The following is a 21,404-nucleotide window of genomic DNA, read 5'->3' as shown; positions in this document are numbered from 1 at the left end:
TGGTTGAGAGAATGAGAAGAGTGTGCAAAGCTGTCATCAAGGCAAAGGGAGACTATTTGAAGAATCTAAAATATAAAATATATTTTGATTTGTTTAACACTTTTTTGGTTACTACATGATTCCTTCCATATGTGTTATTTCATAGTTTTGATGTCTTCACTATTATTCTACAATGTAGAAAATAGTAAAAATAAAGAAAAACCCTTGAATGAGTAGGTATTCTACAACTTTTGACCGGTAGTGTATGTTTAACTTAGTGAAAGGCTTTCCAGTCATGAAGCATTCAACAATGCATAAGGGTAAGAGTCTAGCTACATTTTCAAATTTTGTCAGAAAGTTGTTTCCATTGAAAGTTAAAGCCTACTGTTAGCTAGCTAGGTTGCTATCTAGCTAACGTTAGCTGGCTGGCTAGCTAGCTACAGTACGTGTATGAGCTGTGTAGTAATATTATTAATCTCATAAAACCATTTGCATTGCTAGTTATATAGCCTACTGATAGCTAGCTATCATTTAACCTAGTTGTTTAGCTTTCAACCTGCAGATTCATACTACATAATTTCATGCATGGTGGCTAGCTATGACAATCCATTTGTATTACCATACCGTATGCGTTGGGATTATTGTTCATTGTTTAGCTAGCTATCTTGCTAACGTTACATGTCTAAACACAAGACTCAACTTCGCCAGATGATTACCTGACCCATCAACTTAGCCAGGTGTGTCTTGGGGTGATTACGGCCTAATCTATTGTATTTCATGAACATGTGTACATATCTAGACAATAGAGACCCATACACTTAGCTAGTTGTGGCTGGTGGGTGGATATAGCCTTTCTTTTTCATGAACCATCTACTTGGCCAGGTGTGTCTGGGGGAGATTTCAGACACACTCACACACATACACACACACATTGCTGCTACTATTTGTTTTTTATCCTGCTGCTCAGTCACTTTACCCTTGATTGTATGCATATAACTACCTCATCTATCACCAGTATCACTGATCTCGTTATTGATATTGTTATTGTACATAGTGTATATTATTTTGTTCTTTCTCTACTGGAATTTACACTTTGTTGACTCTTTTCCATTGACACATTCTATTTTTGATATTGCTAATTGCAAATGTGCAAGTAAGCGTTTCATTGTACCGTTTACACCTTCTGTATCCTGTGCATGTGACAAATAAACTTAGATTTTATTTGAAATAGTGTGTGTTTACATTTACATTACATTTTAGTCATTTAGCAGACGCTCTTATCCAGAGCGACTTACAGTTAGTTTACCAGAGGCAGCAACGTAAAGAACAACATGAGCTCCACCAAAGTCAGATTAGGATATAGGCCAAGGACTAGATAAGGTGTATTTTTACCTGGAGTTTTTCCCTTATTGTGGGCTACTACTTTTCACCCCTTTTAGTCTTTAAATATTTGGTTGTTTACTACACTACCTTACTCACTCTGTTTAGCGCATGGCCTCACATGTGAATCCTTAAAGAGATGGGTGGGGCTAAGGCTTAAGAGGTGTGAACGATGCTGAATGTGTGTAAACAAGGAAGAGCTCTCTAGTAGGTGTACCAAAACATTCAAGGGCCATTTTCTCAAAAGTGGGGTTACAAGTTAATCAACTTTCAAAGTAGCATTACTTTCCCAAGGTCCTCAACTGCAGTGTATGATATACCATTTTGAAGCTCTGAGTCTGTACGTTTATCCGATGTAAATTTTTATTTTATTTTTATTTTATTTTGGTACAAAAGACCAAAAAGTGTAAGCACTCTTCCAAACATTTGCTAGAGAACGCATTTATAAGCAGTTGTCATACTAATGATACCTTTGAGTGTGTAGATATGAGCTTGACAACCAGTTGAATGAGAACACATTCTAATTTACAGCAACAACATAGGGAATAATAACAGGGGAGTTTAATGAACCATTTGGAAGCCATGTTGGTCAAATTGGAAATTTGCCAGGACACCAGGGTTAACACCCCTACTCTTACAATAAGTGCCATGGGATATTTTAGTGACCCCAGAGAGTCTGGACACAATGTCCCCAAACACTGCCCTGGGACCTTTTTTTAGACCAGAGGAAAGAGTGCCTCCTACTGTCCCTCAAACATCACTTCCAGCAGCATCTGGTCTGCCATCCGCAGATCAACCAGGACCGACCCTGCTTAGCTTCTGTGGCAAGCCAGCAGTAAGATGCAGGGTGGTATGCTGCTGGACAATTATTACATATCATAACAATTCAAATTTAAGAACTGAAATGAGAAGTATATATCCATATCGGACATATAGTGTTCTTATCTCTCAATCATTACCAATGATAGCTTTCTGAAGAAAACGGAAACGGTTCTCTTGTAGCATGAGGACAGAAAAAGTTCAGAGGGGAGGGTACGTCTGTGCTGTTCCATGTGTTTACTGATGTCACAGCAGCCAATCAGGCCTGTGGACCCTCACTCCACTTCTGTAGAAACAGACACCCATAACCTCCTGACTCTCACTCCCATCTGACACACAGGACGAGTAGTCTATGCATGAGGAGATGCTGTCATCAAAGATGGAATTATACATTGACGCAACTATTTTTCCATTTTTGTCTGACATTTAGCATAGGTAGGTTTCAGAAATTCATAAGTATAAAAACGTACTGTAAAATTGCTGACAGAACAGCCTGGAAAAGGTATAGAGAAGAGACGAAACTGTCACGACTTCCGCCGAGGCTGCCTCCCCTCCTTGTTCGGGCAGGTTTCGGCGTTCGTCGTCACCGGCTTACTAGCTACTGCCGATCCCATTCTCATCACTCCACTTGTCATGTCTTGTCTTGTCAATCACACACACCTGGTGCTCATTCCCCTAATTAGTATGTGTATAAGTGTTCCCTCTGTTCCCCTTGTCTTTGTGAGTGATTGTTTCATTGTGAGAGCGAGTAGCTCGGTTGAGCTACTCTTCCATTTGTATTTGCCAAGGTGGAATATTTCCCTTGTGATGTTTCGTTTTTACGCTGGGTGCATTTTATTTATGTAAACTGAATAAACTCTGGACTTCGGTATTTTACCTCCTTTGCCTGACTCCTTCATTCACACCTCGTCACAGAATCACTCACCTGCTGAATGGAGTCAGCAGGAGAAGACCGCATGCTTGGAGTTGTGGCAAGGGTCCAGGAGCATTCCTCAATGCTTGCCAGCTTGGGGGAAGCGATGGATCGAGTTCTTCAGGTAGCGCAACGCCTGGAGAAGAGAGGACCCGATCTATCGAGACCAGCTGGTCAACCGGATCCAGCCATCTACACCCCAGCCCCTGGAGGGATCCAGATATCTCGGCCACCGGCGTTTGATGGGACGGCAGCGCGATGTAAGGGATTTCTGCTCCAACTAGAGCTGTATTTCTCCAGCATCAGGCCGGCGCCACTGGAGCGGGAGAAGGTATCTGTCCTTGTTTCCTGCCTTTGTGGGAGAGCCCTGGAGTGGGCCAACGCGGTGTGGAACGAGGGAGGTGCCGCGTTGGAGGACTACGGGGAGTTTGCTCGCCTCTTTCGGGCCGTTTTCGATCACCCGCCTGAGGGTTGCGAGGCGGGCGAACGACTGGTCCATCTGAGGCAGGGGACGAGGACCGCACAGGACTACGTGCTGGAGTTCCGGACGCTGGCAGCGGGGTTCCGGGTGGAACTAGCGGGCCCTGATCGACCATTTCCGGTGCCTCCTAAGGGAGGATGTCCGACGGGAGCTAGCCTGCCGTGATGCCATGCTATCGTTCCATTTGTATTTGCCAAGGTGGAATATTTCCCTTGTGATGTTTCGTTTTGTCGCTGGGTGCGTTTTATTTATGTAAACGGAATAAACTCTGGACTTCGGTATTTTACCTTCTGCGCCTGACTCCTTCATTCACACCTCATCACAGAAACAAAGGTATTGAAGTATGCTACATTTTGTTTTTTAATTATTTTTAAGGCTGTTCTCTTGCTACGATCATTCAGTCTGATATCCTGAAGACATTCACCCAAGGAGATACAGTAAATTTGCAATGCCTCATGTCAGGTGAAGTTGGAAACTACTACGGGTTCAAACTGACAGTGGGACAAGCTCCAGTGATGATTGTATCTATTTATGCTCACTCTGGAAGTCCAACATTTTATAGGGAGTTTGACAACAACCCTTGGTTCGCTGCAGAGAAGAACAGGGACAGTTCCCTTTCAGTCGGTCACTCGGTATAACATACTATGGGAGTCAATTACCAATCATATTCACCTGAAGAAAACTAAAAACACACCCAACGGGCCAATGAATGCAGAGCACGCCCTCGGAAGCCCCGCCTTCCTGGCTAAAACACCTGTGCTCGCATTCATTTCCTAAATTCTTCGCTCTTCAGTTCGCCTGAAGGAGAACATGTCACGCAATTTACAAATATTTCAAGCACATGAAGACTACTAAATTCCGCTCCAACTTAGATGTCTGTTAGTGGGGAGAGAATTCTCGTACCCCTAGTTGCGAGTTCGGGTCTTGGTATCAGTCTTTGTGTTTCCTAAAAGCTAGCTACTTTCTGCTCTGCTTGTGTAGCTAATGCTTCCTTGCTTGGGTAGGATTTGTGTTTGCTAAAAGCCTACCACTTCTGCTCTGCTTGAGTAAGATGGCCAGTGGTAAGAGTAAGTTCAAAAAGGCTAAACAGCCAGTTTTGAGACTCAGACCGTGCCCTAGGGCATGTGATTTAATAATGAAAATTAAAGATACTCACAAGTGATGTCCTGTTTGCCTGTAACTGTGTTACAGTGGCCTCAGGGCTGCCGGAGATGGGGAGAGGGGGGCTGTTTGTGGTCAGAGTTGTTTCCCGCCTGTAATGCAGGGGACTGGATTTCAATTCCCTGATGGGCATCCCAGCCAAGCAATGGCTAGCTGGATGGGTGCTCTGCTTCCCTGAAGGTGTTTGAGAACTGCATTCTGGAAAGCTACATTGATGGACGCTCTTATCCAGAGCGACTTGCAGTAGTGAGTGTAGATGACAATGTATGGGAGGTTGGCTGCGTGCTTCACCCAGTGGGCGGGCATGCGAGATGTCCCCGTGGGTGTGTCCTAGCATCTGTTTTAAGAGAGGAGATTTCCTCCCTTCTTTGGAAGCGAGCTATCCGGGTGATTCCTGTGTCGGAAGTACAGAGCGGTTGGTACAGCTGGTCTTTCCTAGTTCCTAAGAGCAATGGAACGCTGCATCTCATCCTGGACTTGAGTGGTTTGGACAAACCACTCAAGGTGCTCACGCATTGGTGCGTCCAAGCGATTGGTTAATGTCCATTGATCAGAGCATGCATATTTTTGTGTGGCTATACATCCTCACCACAGAAGGTTTCTGAGGTTTAATTTCGAGGGTGTGGCTTACGTGTTCCTGGTCCTGCCTTCAGACACTCCCTGTCGCCCGCACCTTTGCTATGGTGGCGAGGCAGCTTTGGCACCGTCCTGTGTCAGGGGATCAGAATATTGGCCTGTCTGGATGATTGGCTGGTCATAGCGGAGTTGAGGGATCAGGTGAATCTTCACACTGTTTTCTGATATTTGGTCTCTGGGTTCATGGTGACTCACAGGTAAAGTTGTCTGACACGTTCAGTTTTCTGGGTCTCGTTCTGGACTCGGTTCCATTAACTCCTTGGAGAAGCCCGCGACTGCTGTCACAGTGAGTTCCCATGGGCCGGGTAATGTCCCGAAAGGTGATCGCAACAGAGTCATCCTCACTGGGATGGGGAGCACTGTGTGTGGGCTACTCGGAAAGGGGGGTTTGGCAAATAAATTACCTGCAGCTACTTGCAGTTTTTCTGGCGCTGAGGCATTTTCTTCCGATATTGGAGGGGCAGCATGTGTTGGTAAGGTCTGACAACAGGACGGCGGTGACGTACATCAGGGAGACGTGGTCTCTCTCTCTCTCTCCCTCTCCTGAACCTGGCCCGTTATCTGCTCATAAGGAGCAGTGTACATTTCTTGTCACTCACCCCGACATACCTTTCCGGATCTCTCAATGTGGGTGCGGATCTACTTTCCTCTCTCAATGGAGTGAAGACTTCACCCCTCGGTGGTTGCCCAGATATGGGATTGGTTCAGCAAGGCCAATGTTGATCTTTACGCATTGCGAGAAAAAGCGCTTTGTCTCCTGTGCTTCTCAATGAGGGATCTGGACGATCCGTAGGGAACGGATGCTTTGGTGCATCAGTGACCTCGGGCTCGGCTTTATGCTTTTCCTCTTGGAGAGGGTCCACAGGAGGTCTTTTTTCTGGGGGCTCCCCGTTGGCCGAGACAACCCTGGTTCGCAGAGATCATCCGCCTGTTAGGCAGGGACCCGTGGAGAGTTCCGTGTCGTCTGTATCTTTTGTCCAAGGTGCACAGGAGTGTTTGGCATCCACGACCACAGATATGGAATCTTTGGGTTTGGCTGAAATTGACGGCTAGGGGTTTACCCTCGAATTTGATTACGACTATACAGTTGGCGTGAATGCCCTCTACGAGGGGGTTGTAAACGTATAATTGGAGTGCGTTTGAGGGTTGGTGTCAGATTAAAGGAGATTCTCCTTTTCAGAGCTCTATTGTGGTGTTCTTGCAAGAGCTTTTTGAGCAGGGCTTTTCCTTTTCTACATGGATAGTTTATATGGCAGCCATCTCGGCGTGTCATGTAGGGATTGATGGCTCTACCCCGGGGTCTCATCCTCTGGTGGTGCAGTTCCTGAAAAACGAGCATCACTCAGACCAGTGTCTAAGGCTTTGGCACTGACCTGGGACCTGGCTTTGGCCCTGGCTACTCTGTGTGAGCCTCATTTTGAAACATTGGAGTCTGTGGACCTGGAGGTCCTTTCCCACAAGTCTGCCCTGCTCATGGCCATTGTGGAAATATCCACGCGCTATAAGTACACCCTCCCTGTTTGGAGTTTGCGACTGGCGACTCCAAGGTGATGTTACGTCCTAATGCAGCTTTTGTTCCTAAGGTTATGCGTATATCTTACAGGTTTCTAGCTTTCGAGGTGTTACCCTTTTCATCTCCTACGCTTGCTTCTAGTGAGCAACGATGGTTGAGTGGCCTGTGACTATTGCGTGCTCTGCGCGAGTATATAGATTGGCGCTCTGCGCCCGTATATAGATCAGCTCAAGGATATCTGCATTTGTCACCAGCTATTTGTCTGTTTTGCTAATCCATTTCGGGGTAAGGTACTTTCTAAACAGCGTCTTTCTCTTTGGTTTGTGGAGGCTATCTCCTTGGCGTATGACAGCAAAGGGCAAGGTTTGCATAGCGTTGTGTGTGCTTACTCCACTAGGGGTGTGGCAGCTTCTTGGGCATTGTTCAGGTGCATAGCGATTGGTGTTATCTGTGCTGCAGCAAGTTGAAGTTCACCACATGCCTTTGTGAGGTTTTATCGCTTGGGACGTAACTGCTCCCAGTCTGGCTCATAGTGTTCTTATGGCTGTGTCTGGGAGTTAGGAAGCGCGCCGGTTTACGCACTCTTATCTGGGTTACCACAGTTTCCCTGTGGGTTTGAGCCTTGGGCTGCCATGGTTCGGCGATGAGGCAGCGTGCAAATGCGCATTATCAAGTGACAGCAGGTGCCCTGTTGTTTTTTTGGACTCCTTGTGTGAGTTCAGGCATTCCAGACTCCTCAGGAGCCTTTTTGGAACCGGTAGGGTCTATGGACTTGTTCGTGGTCGAAGTTAGGCAGCATTATGTCCAGGTTACCACAGTTTCCCTGTGGATTCCCTTCAGCAGCCTTCAAATCAAATCAAATTACTTACTTACAAGCCCTTAACCAACAATGCAGTTTTAAGAAAGAATACAAAAAAATACTACAAATAATAAGAAATAAAAGTAACAAAGAATTAAAGAGCAGCAGTAAAATAACAATAGCAAGGCTATATACAGGGGTACTGTACCGAGTCATGTGCGGGGGCAACGGTTAGACGAGGTAATTGATGTAATATTAATGTAGGTAATTATTATGACCATGCATAGATAATAAACAGAGAGTAGTAGCAGCGTAAAAGGGGGGCGGGCGGGCGGGGGGCACAATGCAATAGTCTCAGTAGCTTTGATTAGATGTTCAGAGTCTTATGGCTTGTAGAATTTTAAAATCCCGTACCGCTTGCCGTGCGGTAGCAGAGAGAACAGTCTATGACTAGGGTGGCTGGAGTCTTTGACAATTTTTAGGGCCTTCCTCTGACACCGCCTGGTATAGAGGTCCTGGATGGCAGGAAGCTTGGCCCCAGTGATGTAATGGGCCATACACCTTGCGGTCGGAGGCCTAGCAGTTGCCATACCAGGCAGTGATGCAACCAGTCAGGATGCTCTCGGTGGTGCAGCTGTAGAACCTTTTGAGGATCTGAGGACCCATGCCAAATCTTTTCAGTCTCCTGAGGTGGAATAGGTTTTGTCGTGCCCTCTTCATGACTGTCTTGGTGTGCTTGGACCATGTTAGTTTGTTGGTGATGTGGACACCAAGGAACTTGAAGCCCTCAACCTGCTCCACTACAGCCCCGTCGATGAGAATGGGGGGCATGCTCGGTCCTCTACTTTTTCTTGTAGTCCACAATCATCTCCTTTGTCTTGCTCACGTTGAGGGAGAGGTTGTTGTCCTGGCACCACACGGCCAGGTCTCTGACCTCCTCCCTATAGGCTGTCTCGTCGTTGTCGGTGATCAGGCCTACCACTGTTGTGCCATCGGCAAACTTAATGATGGTGTTGGAGTCGTGCCTGGCCATGCAGTCATGAGTGAACAAGGAGTACAGGAGGGGAATGAGCACGCACCCCTGAGGGGCCCCCGTGTTGAGGATCAGCGTGGCAGATGTGTTGTTACCTACCCTTACCACCTGGGGGCGGCCCGTCAGGAAGTCCAGGATCCAGTTGCAGAGGGAGGTGTTTAGTCCCAGCGTCCTTAGCTTAGTGATGAGCTTTGAGGGCACTATGGTGTTGAACGCTGAGCTGTAGTCAATTAATAGCATTCTCACATAGGTGTTCCTTTTGTCCAGGTGGGAAAGGGCAGTGTGGAGCGCAATAGAGATTGCATCATCTGTGGATCTGTTGGGGCGGTATACAGATAGGAGTGGATCTAGGGTTTCTGGGATAATGGTGTTGATGTGAGCCATGACCAGCCTTCAAAGCACTTCATGGCTACAGACGTGAGTGCTACGGGTCGGTAGTCATTTAGGCAGGTTACCTTAGTGTTCTTGGGCACAGGGACTATGGTGGTCTGCTTGAAACATGTTTGTATTACAGACTCAGACAGGGAGAAGTTGAAAATGTCAGTGAAGACACTTGCCAGTTGGTCAGCGCATGCTCGGAGTACACGTCCTGGTAATCCGTCTGGCCCTGCGGCCTTGTGAATGTTGACCTGTTTAAAGGTCTTACTCACATCGGCTACGGAGAGCATGATCACACAGTCGTCTGGAACAGCTGATTTTCTCATGCATGTTTCAGTGTTACTAGCCTCGAAAGCGAGCATAAAAGTAATTTAGCTCGTCTGGAAGTATTGTGTCACTGGGCAGCTCGCAGCTGTGATTCCCTTTGTAGTCTGTAATAGTTTGCAAGCCCTTCCACATCCGACGAGCGTCTGAGCCGTTGTAGTACGATTCGATCTTAGTCCTGTATTGACTCTTTGCCTGTTTATTGGTTCGTCGGAGGGCATAGCGGGATTTCTTATAAGCTTCCGGGTTAGAGTCCCGCTCGTTGAAAGTGGCAGCTCTACCCTTTAGCTCAGTGCGGATGTCGCCTGTAATCCATGGCTTCTGGTTGGGGTATGTACGTACAGTCACTGTGGGGACGACATCATCGATGCACTTATTGATGAAGCGAGTGACTGATGTGGTGTGCTCCTCAATGCCATCGGAAGAATTCCGGAATATTTTCCAGTTTGTGCTAGCAAAACAGTCCTGTAGCTTAGCATCTGCTTCATCTGACCACTTTCTTATTGAACGAGTCACTGGTGCTTCCTGCTTTAGTTTTTGTTTTAAGCAGGAATCAGGAGGATAGAATTATGGTCAGATTTGCCAAATGGAGGACAAGGGAGAGCTTTGTAGGCATCTCTGTGTGTGGAGTAAAGGTGGACTAGAGTTTTTTTCGCACTGGTTGCACATTTAACATGCTGGTAGAAATGAGGTAAAACGGATTTAGGTTTCCCTGCATTAAAGTACCCGGCCTCTAGGAGCGCCGCCTCTGGATGAGCGTTTTCCTGTTTTCTTATGGCCGTATACAGTTCATTGAGTGCGGTCTTAGTGCCAGCATCGGTTTCTGGTGGTAAATAGACAGCTACGGAGAATATAGATGAAAACTCTTTTGGTAGATATTGTGGTCTACAGCTTATCATGAGATACTCTAACTCAGGCGAGCAAAACCTCGAGATTTCCTTAGATATCAATCACCAGCTGTTGTTTACAAATATACAAAGACCGCCACCCCTTGTTTTACCAGAGGCTGCTGTTCTATCGTGCCGATACAGTGTATAACCCGCCAGCTGTATGTTATTCATGCCATCGTTCAGCCACGACTCAGTGAAACATAAGATATTACAGTTTATAATGTCCCGTTGGTAGGATATACGTGCTTGTCCACTTTATTATCAAGCTATTGTACGTTGGCCAATAGTATCGATGGCAAAGGCAGATTAGCCACTCGTCGCCAGCTCCTTAACAGGCACCCCGATCTCTTTCCGCGATATCTCCTTTTCTTTCTACTGCGAATGACGGGGATACGGGCCCTGTCGGGTGTCTGGAGCAAATCTCTCTCGTAAGAACTCATTAAAGAAAAAGTATTCGTCCAGTTCAAGGTGAGTAATCGCTGTTCTGATGTCCAGAAGCTCTTTTCGGTCATAAAGACAGTAGCATCAACCTTATATACAAAATAAGTTACAAACAATGCAAAAAAAAAATTTAACAGCACGGTTGGTTAAGAGTCCATAAAACTGCAGCCATCCCCTCTGGCACCATTATAACTGTGTGCGGAAGTGCGCAGAGTGTGCATTTATCAGGGTTACCACAGTTCCCTGTGTGTTTGAGCCATGGGCTGCCACGGCAGCGCAGGAGTACACAGATTCCAGGGTACTGCAGGTTTTCCTGTGGATTTGAGCCTCGGGCTGCTGTGGTTCACAGACTCTGGTCAATGCTATGCAGCGCACGTGTGCGCTTTGCCAAGTTACAGCAGCTGTTCTGTTGTTGTGGACTTCCGGTTCCTTGTATGAGTTCTGGCATTTCAGGCTTGTAAGGTAGTATTGTGCTCTGTGTGCGACGTTTCTTGGAACTGTGGTGTCTATGGACTTGGGCTGCAGCGTGTCAGTGCACATAGCCAAGTTGCAGCATTTTCTGGTTCCCTGTATGGGGCACTGACAGTTCAGGCCTCATAAGGCTCTGACAGTTCAGGCGTCTCGGGTAAGTATTAGACCCCCTTTTGGAGCCAGTGGAACCTCTGTGTGATTGGGCTACCGTGTGCCTCCTAGTTTGCTACCCTCTGAGCCGGCTTGGGGCGGGATTATGTGTCCCCATAGTATGTTATATCAAGTTACCGACTGAAAGGGAACGTACTGTTGTGAATATAACTACCTGTTCCCTGAAGGAGAGAACAAGGTATAACATATTTTGGCCCGCGCCGTCAGGGGGTTTGAGCTCGCTCAAGAGCGGTTCTGAATTTACTAAATTAATGCGAGCCCTGGTGTTATAGCCAGGAAGGCGGGGCTTCCGAGGCAGGCTCTGCATTCATTGGCCCATTGGGATTGTTTTTTGCTTTCTTCAGGTGAATGTGATTGGTCCTTGACTCCCCATAGTATGATAACTAGAACAGTAGTTATATTCATAACTCTACGTTTTGTGCTGACCATTTCAGATGCAAGGCAGTCAGATATTAGGATACAGTTACTTTGGAAACTGTGACCTTCGGGAAAGGTGTGTTTTTGAGTATGATGGTAAGTAACACAGAAGTTTAATAATACGTAACTGTCTGGCATTTTTTGTATGTAGAAATTATGCCATTCATATGGAATCATATAGAGCCTTGGCTTTATTGCAAAATGTGCAGATTCCAGTACCAAGCATCTCATTCGGCAGCTTGTGTCTAAGTCAGTCCAGCCAAGAGACTCTGAACTGTACAATACACACTGAGACCTGTGCAGGAGAACAGTGTCTATTGGTTCAGACATGGCTCAGGAGAATCCCGTTCAGGAATAATTTACACCCATGGATACAGGAGTGATCAGTGTGAGAAAAGCCCTGAGACTGGGTCTCCTACACAGAGCTGTGTCTACAACCTCCCCAGGAGGAACCTCAGCCTCTCTGATGCTGGGACTAACTACTGTGCTGTGGCCTCATGTGGGGAGATACTGTTTGGGAACAGGACCAAGCTGGACATTCAAGGTAATTTCTTTCACTTATTTTACCAATTTACCATTTCCAGAGATTTATAGCATGCATAATTGGTAACCTGTATTGTAAGATAAAGTGTACTATTACCTGATATTATTCCAATAAAACATTATATTATTAGATACATAGATTATTATTTATTTATGTATTTATTATTAGATACATTATTATATTTTAACGATCAGAGACCTGATCTCTAAGTAAAAGGTTGCATAAAATGCCCAAAAATTGGATAATATCATTTTATCCTCACACGGGGCACCAAGTATAGGTACAGGTATTATTAACTACACCATTTGTTTTGGTCAGCAACCTTACCAATTCCTTCATTTGAAACTCTCCTTCTCAAGAGAATCAAACCCGATTGCTGAACTACATAATATTTGTTCTGATTGTTATCATCTTGATCGTAACAAACATTCTCTCTGTTACATTCTCAAGCAGAATTACAACCCAGATTACAAGAGGCCAGATAGACAGACCTGAGCGTCCTGTTGGGCTGACACTATTGTTTTTAGCTTCTATGATCAAATGTAATGCAGCGAAGCTCACAATACCTTTAAGGTATACTATAGTGTGACTAAAAGCCAATGCTCCTGCCAAACGCATGTGTTCTTCCGTTCAGTGATCTACCTGGTGCAGTCAGAGGAGCGCCCCCTATTGGTTAACAACCACCAATTCCAGCCAATTGTTATTCACACAAGGGGGGTGGATAGAATGCCAATAGAATGATTAGACCCAACTGTAATGGGTGTCATCACTGTGAAAACAGATTTTTTTGTATATTTACTGTAATCCAGATCCTTTATTTAAACGTTATTACTTTAAAATGGAAAATATACAGTATGTTTGACCAACTTAAAATGGTCAGTTCTGGGAACCTCTATGATGATAAACTACAGTCTATAACTAATATCTTATCATTCTCTCTCAAACCAAATGAAAGAGTGGAAAATCAGGGATTGGTTGTAAGAAAAAAACGATCTGTGGTCATTGTATGCCTCTATGGCTCTCACACCATGTCCCGCCCCTAATCATAAATCACTTTCATCTAAAGATGTAGTCCTTCCTTCATGGACTGGCAGTGTAGCTCTAAGCACAGAATGGCACGCATATGTTTATCAGCTCTTGTCATCTATGGCTTGTGTAAGTTATCTAAGTCATTACGAGTTTATGATTCATAGTTGAGACTAGGTTTAGGTATAGTAATGCATGAGTGAACAGAAAGTTATATGTTTGGAATTGTTTCTAAACCTTTGTCTTCTCTCTTTCAGATCTGACCCCTGTTGTGTCGGTCTCTCCTCCTCCCTCAGTGGTGGTCCATCCTGGAGATAATGTCACTTTGCAGTGCACCAATGTCACTGGAGCTCCAGGACACGTTGGCTGGTTCAAGCAAGTCAACTACTCAGAGCCCCTAGGCATCGCGTCTATGTTTAGCTCTGAGTCAACTGTCCAGCATCACAATGGTTTTCAGCCCAGCCATATGGAAATGTTTGTCAGCCATAGAATAATCTTCCTCAAAATGACAGAGTTGGATGTAGCTGATTCTGGTCTTTACTTCTGTGGAATGTTGGATAAATACGTCATTTTCACCAATGCAACTCTCCTGAAGGTCCAAGGTAATCTTTTCAACAACTTGTCTGCTATGACTCCAAATGCACTAACATGTATATGAGGTATCAGAGATATTATTGAGAAAATGTTGGAGATATAATACTATCGTACTACAGTGGGAATAACAGTGGGAATATTTATCTCTCCTAATCTTCCAAAAGGTCACAAAGATTCTGAAAAGGACCTTACAGAGCATTGTGAAGAAGGTATGTTTATTCTGTTATTTTAAGTGAGAATCTTTCGTAAATGAATTTATATGATGTACCATGAAAGTACCACAGAATTTAAATAAAGTACAACAGCGTCTTATAGCAACCTAGACTGAGAATTCTTGTTATTTCAGTTGCTGATCAACAAATGATAATCCTGGTCCTTCTCTCCATCATAAGAACTGGAGTTCTCCTCTGCTGTATGACCAGCTTCATCATCATCTACACCACCAGGAAATAAATAAAGCTAAGGCCAATGTCAGTAGAGTATATGTAGTATGTTACTTGCTTTCACCAAATCCCTATGTACAGGGGTGTCAGTTGGGTGTGGCAGGGTATGGCAGTCAAACATGTAAAAGTAGGCTACAAAAAAGTAGACTAAAATCATTCTAATCCTAATTAAAATACAACGGATGTTTAGCATATTGATTGGCTGGGTTTAGGACCATGCGGAGCATCGTTAGGGGAGAAGCTGCCAGCCTGTGCGCCTTTTCTCTCACTTTAAGAAAGCAGAGCAGTGCCAGGAAGTTTGCTTTGCTGGTCAGCCGTTTAGGCAGTGCGCCGATTGCTTTGAATTTGATGTCGCATTTGAACTCGGCCATGTAAGCCTTGCCGCCAGTTGTTTTATGCACCGGTTACATCCATATTGATGTCGGCACAATTAGCTATATAATTACTCGTGCCTGTACAGAAATAAATAAAATCATTCAAAATACAACACCAGAGAGCATGTTTTGGCCACAGATTATCATCTTGTTTAAAAAAATGGGCTGTGGATTGTTTTAAACGTGCAATTTGAGCAGTGCACGCGGCAAGACAAATAGCCTACCAAATTACTTATTGTTGAGTTGTGGCGGTTAGTGAAAAGCTGTTAAATATGCCTAGGCCTATCGCATTTTTCAAAATACAATCGTAAGGAAAACATAGTTCAGAAAGCAAATGGCTATTGCTGAAAAGAGAACACAATAAAAAGCCAAATCTGTCTCTACCAATTGAGCGAACAGTAGCTTATGTTGTTGGCACCAGCGGAGGCCAAAGCCCCGGTGAGCGCGAGCATATTCACTGTCTTTATCATTGGATCAGTACCACTGGAACGTTTTTTGGGGACAATAATTTCCTCCTTCAGGCTAGATGGACATCATATTGTACAATTTGTGTCTCCCCTTTCCGTAGGCCAGATTAGATGGTTGCATTCAAGACAAGGTCACTTTTAATGATCTGTTGTCAGTGTCACCAGAGTAGGATACTAATTTGTTTATAAAAGGCCACATTTTTCCTGTGCAAAGAATGGAGAAGAAACATCTCTGATTAGACCTACCTGTTCAGAACTGTCTGTTTTGCTAAGAGTGATTGAGTTATATTATTAGCCTAAATTCTGACTATGCAATCTACTCATCACATTAGGAATAGTAGCCTATCTTACATTGGTCTGCAAATGCGATGCTAGATGTATGAAATCCTTCATTATAAAGGTGCAATTTTATGGTGAAGAAATATCTTCCCCAAACTATGGATGTCTGCATTTGATGTCGGCCTTGTTGTGACTTGATAGCGTGTATTATGCATCTATTTCACATTGCACTGTATGTGCCGTTCCACTAGTAAATAAGTCAATTTATGATGAGATTGAGGTTATACTATAGTGTTTGTCATTTTATAGGTCACTTTCAATAAAACATCACAATAAGGTGTAGAGCGCTCAATTTGCCTGCTGGGGGCAAGGAGGCCCACAGCTCCGCTAATATCATCACCTCTTGAAGTGCATAGTCAGACCTACACATTTCCTGATTATTCCATGCAAAACAATTGTGCACATTTAGCTCTATCATCAGAGTTATACAGCAAGTAACTGTATGCTTTTCATGATCAGTAAACATCAATTCATCATTGATCAATTGATCATTTGCAGTGATAATTAATGGCTGTTTTTGTTTTTGCTGTTCTCCAAATAGCATTTTAGAGTTTATAAATTGTGTAGAAATGCAGTAAATCAGCGTCAACTTCCACCCCCCTGAAAAAAATATCCCCCCACCCTCACTTTGCCATATCCTAGGTTTAGCTGAACTGACGCCACTGCATGTGTATGCACCTGTATAAGCAGTGTTTATTTAACTCAATATACTCAGTTGCTGTTTCGCTCCAGAACCTATTTGGCTGATCCGTACCTCTACTTGAGAAAAGAAATAGCTGTTTGCAATGTAAGCTGAACTGACGCCACTGCATGTGAATGCATCTGTATAAGCAGTGTTTAATTTGAGCCTGATCCTGTTCCGCCAGAATCCGGCTCAAATTATACACCTCTCAGTTGTGGACTGTTTCGCTGTGAAAAGAAATAGCTGTTTGCAATGTACAAATTCTAATAAAAGCGATCAAAGTTCATTCGAGTTGCCGCCTCATTAATTCTCCTGCCCTAAAAAACGTAATGTGAAAACGTCGATTTTCAGCCATTATAGCGCATGTTTGAGACCAATGCATGGCCGTTGCTGTGGTGAGAGAGAGAAGCGCGCCTGTATCTCTCTCTCTCAGAACTAGAATGAGATTCACTTTTCCCTCTCTCTGCTCTGATAGACATGAGCCTGCAACTCTCATCGGGGTCAGTATGCTGCTGGAGCCGCGCATCAAGGGGGGTGGGGGGGTACTGTCACGACTTCCGCCGAGGCTGCCTCCCTTCCTTGTTCGGGCAGGTTTCGGCGTTCGTACGTCACCGGCTTACTAGCTACTGCTGCTCCCATTCTCATCACTCCACTTGTCTTGTCTTGTCTTTCACACACACCTGGTGCTCATCCCCTAATTAGTCTGTGTATAAGTGTTCCCTCTGCTCCCTTGTCTTTGTGAGTGATTGTTCTATGTGGGAGGAGAGTAGCTCGGTTGAGATACTCTCTCATTTATTTTGCCAGGGTTGATTTTCCCCTGTGTCATTACCTTTATTGTATTTTCTTAGACTGTGTTTGGACGGGGAGGATTGTTTCCCCTGTACCTGTTTCGATTGCCGTTGTAGGCTTGTATGTCTGGAAGGAATAAATCTGCATCCGGTTATTTTACTCCTGCGCCTGACTCCGTCCATCATTCACCACAGTTCCAACCGCTGTGTCTTTGTGAGATGCCATGTGGGTGAACAGATGATCACTGCATGTCTAGTTCCCACCGTAAAGCATGGAGGAGGAGGTGTTATGTGTGGGGGTGCTTTACTGGTGACAATGTCTGTGATTTATTTAGAATTCAAGGCACACTTAATCAGCATGGCTACCATAGCATTCTGCAGTGATACGCCATCCCATCTGGTTTGGGCTTAGTGGGACTATCATTTGTTTTTTTAACAGGACAATGACCCAACACACCTCCAGGCTGTGTAAGGGCTATTTTACTAAGAAGGAGAGTGATGGAGTGCAGCATCAAATGATCTGGCCTCCACAATCTTAACCCAATTGAGATGGTTTTGGATGAGTCAGACCGCAGAGTGAAGGAAAAGCAGCCAACAAGTGCTCAGCATATGTGGGAACTCCTTCAAGACTGTTGGAAAAGTATTCCAGGTCAAGCTGGTTGAGAGAATGAGAAGAGTGTGCAAAGCTGTCATCAAGGCAAAGGGTGGCTATTTGAAGAATCTCAAATATAAAATATATTTTGATTTGTTTAACACTTTTTTGGTTACTACATGATTCCTTCCATATGTGTTATTTCATAGTTTTGATGTCTTCACTATTATTCTACAATGTAGAAAATAGTAAAAATAAAGAAAAACCCTTGAATTAGTAGGTATTCTACAACTTTTGACCGGTAGTGTATGTTTAACTTAGTGAAAGGCTTTCCAGTCATGAAGCATTCAACAATGCATAAGGGTAAGAGTCTAGCTACATTTTCAAATTTTGTCAGAAAGTTGTTTCCATTGAAAGTTAAAGCCTACTGTTAGCTAGCTAGGTAGCTATCTAGCTAACGTTAGCTGGCTGGCTAGCTGTCACGGTTTCGGCCGAGGCTGCCTCTCTCTCCTTGTTCGGGGCAGGCTTCGCGTTACGTGCGTCTCCGGAATTCTAGCTGCCACCGCTAGATGTTTCATGTTCGTTTGCTTTTGTCTGTTTGTTTCCACACCTGTTTCTGTTTTGACGTAATTAGTGTCCTATAAGTTTCTCGTTGTGTTTGTCTAGTGTTGTGTGTGATTGTTTCCGTCAGTGTTGTGTTTTGCTCGGTTGAGCGTATTTCTCCACTGTGCTGGAGCTTATTTTGCACTTGTGTGTGCACCGTTACATTTTGTCGCACCTGTTAGTGCGCATTTACCTTTCGCCTTCGTGCGGGTTTTGCTGTCGGGCTTAGTTGTCCTGTTGCCTGTGTTGGGCCAGTAATACAGCCTTTGGAACATTCAGTCTGCGTCCTGCGTTTGATTCCTACACTACACCTACAACACGCCCTGACACTAGCTAGCTACAGTACGTGTATGAGCTGTGTAGTAATATTATTCATCTCATAAAACCATTTGCATTGCTAGTTATATAGCCTACTGATAGCTAGCTATCATTTAACCTAGTTGTTTAGCTTTCAACCTGCAGATTCATACTACATAATTTCATGCATGGTGGCTAGCTATGACAATCCATTTGTATTACCATACCGTATGCGTTGGGATTATTGTTCATTGTTTAGCTAGCTATCTTGCTAACGTTAAATGTCTAAACACAAGACTCAACTTCGCCAGATGATTATCTGACCCATCAACTTAGCCAGGTGTGTCTTGGGATGATTAAGGCCTAATCTGTCACACCCTGGCTCTGGGACTCTATATGTTGAGCCAGGGTGTGTTCATTCTGTTGTGTTTATTTCTATGTTGGCTAGAGTGACTCCCAATCAGAGGCAACGAGTGTCAGCTGTCGTTGGTTGTCTCTGATTGGGAGCCATATTTAAACTGTCTGTTTTCCCTTTGTATTTGTGGGTTCTTGTTCCGTGTTGGTCATTGTTACCGTGGACTTCACGTGTCGTTTCTTGTTTTGTTTATTGTTGTCTATTATCACTAAATATTAATAAAGTTTAAACATGTTCGTTCATCACGCTGCGCCTTGGTCCTCCTCTGTATACGACTATCGTGACATAATCTATTGTATTTCATGAACATGTGTACATATCTAGACAATAGAGACCCATACACTTAGCTAGATGTGGCTGGTGGGTGGATATAGCCTTTCTTTTTCATGAACCATCTACTTGGCCAGGTGTGTCTGGGGGTGATTTCAGACACACTCACACACATACACACACACATTGCTGCTACTATTTATTTTTTATCCTGCTGCTCAGTCACTTTATCGTTGATTGTATGCATATAACTACCTCATCTATCACTGATCTCGTTATTGATATTGTTATTGTACATAGTGTATATTATTTTGTTCTTTCTCTACTGGAATTTACACTTTGTTGACTCTTTTCCATTGACACATACTATTTTTGATATTGCTAATTGCAAATGTGCAAGTAAGCGTTTCATTGTACAGTTTACACCTTCTGTATCCTGTGCATGTGACGAATAAACTTAGATTTGATTTGAAATAGTGTGTGTTTACATTTACATTACATTTTAGTCATTTAGCAGACGCTCTTATCCAGAGCGACTTACAGTTAGTTTACCAGAGGCAGCAATGTAAAGAACAACATGAGCTCCACCAAAGTCAGATTAGGATATAGGCCAAGGACTAGATAAGGTGTATTTTTCCCTGGAGTTTTTCCCTTCTTGTGGGCTACTACTTTTCACCCCTTTTAGTCTTTAAATATTTGGTTGTTTACTACACTACCGTACTCACTCTGTTTAGCGCATGGCCTCACATGTGAATCCTTAAAGAGATGGGTGGGGCTAAGGCTTAAGAGGTGTGAACGATGCTGAATGTGTGTAAACAAGGAAGAGCTCTCTAGTAGGTGTACCAAAACATTCAAGGGCCATTTTCTCAAAAGTGGGGTTACAAGTTAATCAACTTTCAAAGTAGCATTACTTTCCCAAGGTCCTCAACTGCAGTGTACGATATACCATTTTGAAGCTCTGAGTCTGTACGTTTATCCAATGTAAAAAAAAAAAAAAATACATTTTGGAACAAAAGACCAAAAAAGTGTAAGCACTCTTCAAAACATTTGCTAGAGAACGCATTTATAAGCAGTTGTCATACTAATGATACCTTTGAGTGTGTAGATATGAGCTTGACAACCAGTTGACTGAGAACACATTCTCATTTACAGCAACAACATAGGGAATAATAACAGGGGAGTTTAATGAACCATTTGGAAGCCATGTTGGTCAAATTGGAAATTTGCCAGGACACCAGGGTTAACACCCCTACTCTTACAATAAGTGCCATGGGATCTTTTAGTGACCACAGAGAGTCTGGACACAATGTCCCCAAACACTGCCCTGGGACCTTTTTTTAGACCAGAGGAAAGAGTGCCTCCTACTGTCCCTCAAACATCACTTCCAGCAGCATCTGGTCTGCCATCCGCAGATGAACCAGGACCGACCCTGCTTAGCTTCTGTAGCAAGCCAGCAGTAAGATGCAGGGTGGTATGCTGCTGGACAATTATTACAAATCATAGCAATTCAAATTTAAGAACTGAAATGAGAAGTATATATCCATATCGTACATATAGTGTTCTTATCGCTCAATCATTACCAATGATAGCTTTCTGAAGAAAACGGAAACGGTTCTCTTGTAGCATGAGGACAGAAAAAGTTCAGAGGGGAGGGTACGTCTGTGCTGTTCCATGTGTTTACTGATGTCACAGCAGCCAATCAGGCCTGTGGACCCTCACTCCACTTCTGTATAAACAGACACCCATAACCTCCTGACTCTCACTCCCATCTGACACACAGGACGAGTAGTCTATGCATGAGGAGATGCTGTCATCAAAGATGGAATTATACATTGACGCAACTATTTTTCAATTTTTGTCTGACATTTAGCATAGGTAGGTTTCAGAAATTCATAAGTATAAAAACGTACTGTAAAATTGCTGACAGAACAGCCTGGAAAGGGTATAGAGAAGAGACGAAACTGTCACGACTTCCGCCGAGGCTGCCTCCCTCCTTGTTCGGGCAGGTTTCGACGTTCGTCGTCACCGGCTTACTAGCTACTGCCGATCCCATTCTCATCACTCCACTTGTCAAGTCTTGTCTTGTCAATCACACACACCTGGTGCTCATTCCCCTAATTAGTATGTGTATAAGTGTTCCCTCTGTTCCCCTTGTCTTTGTGAG

At 44.1% G+C, this 21,404-nt stretch overlaps 1 pseudogene; it reads left to right on the top strand.

Moving 5' to 3' along the window:
- The first annotated feature begins 2,362 nt into the window (after positions 1 to 2,362).
- LOC123492740 lies at positions 2,363 to 21,040 on the top strand (annotated as a pseudogene).
- Positions 21,041 to 21,404: the final 364 nt, after the last annotated feature.

Source organism: Coregonus clupeaformis, chromosome 16, assembly GCF_020615455.1.
Source record: "Coregonus clupeaformis isolate EN_2021a chromosome 16, ASM2061545v1, whole genome shotgun sequence".
Lineage (NCBI taxonomy): Eukaryota > Metazoa > Chordata > Actinopteri > Salmoniformes > Salmonidae > Coregonus > Coregonus clupeaformis.
The sequence above is the reverse complement of the archived record's forward strand: the minus strand, read 5'-3'. Positions and strand labels throughout refer to the sequence as shown.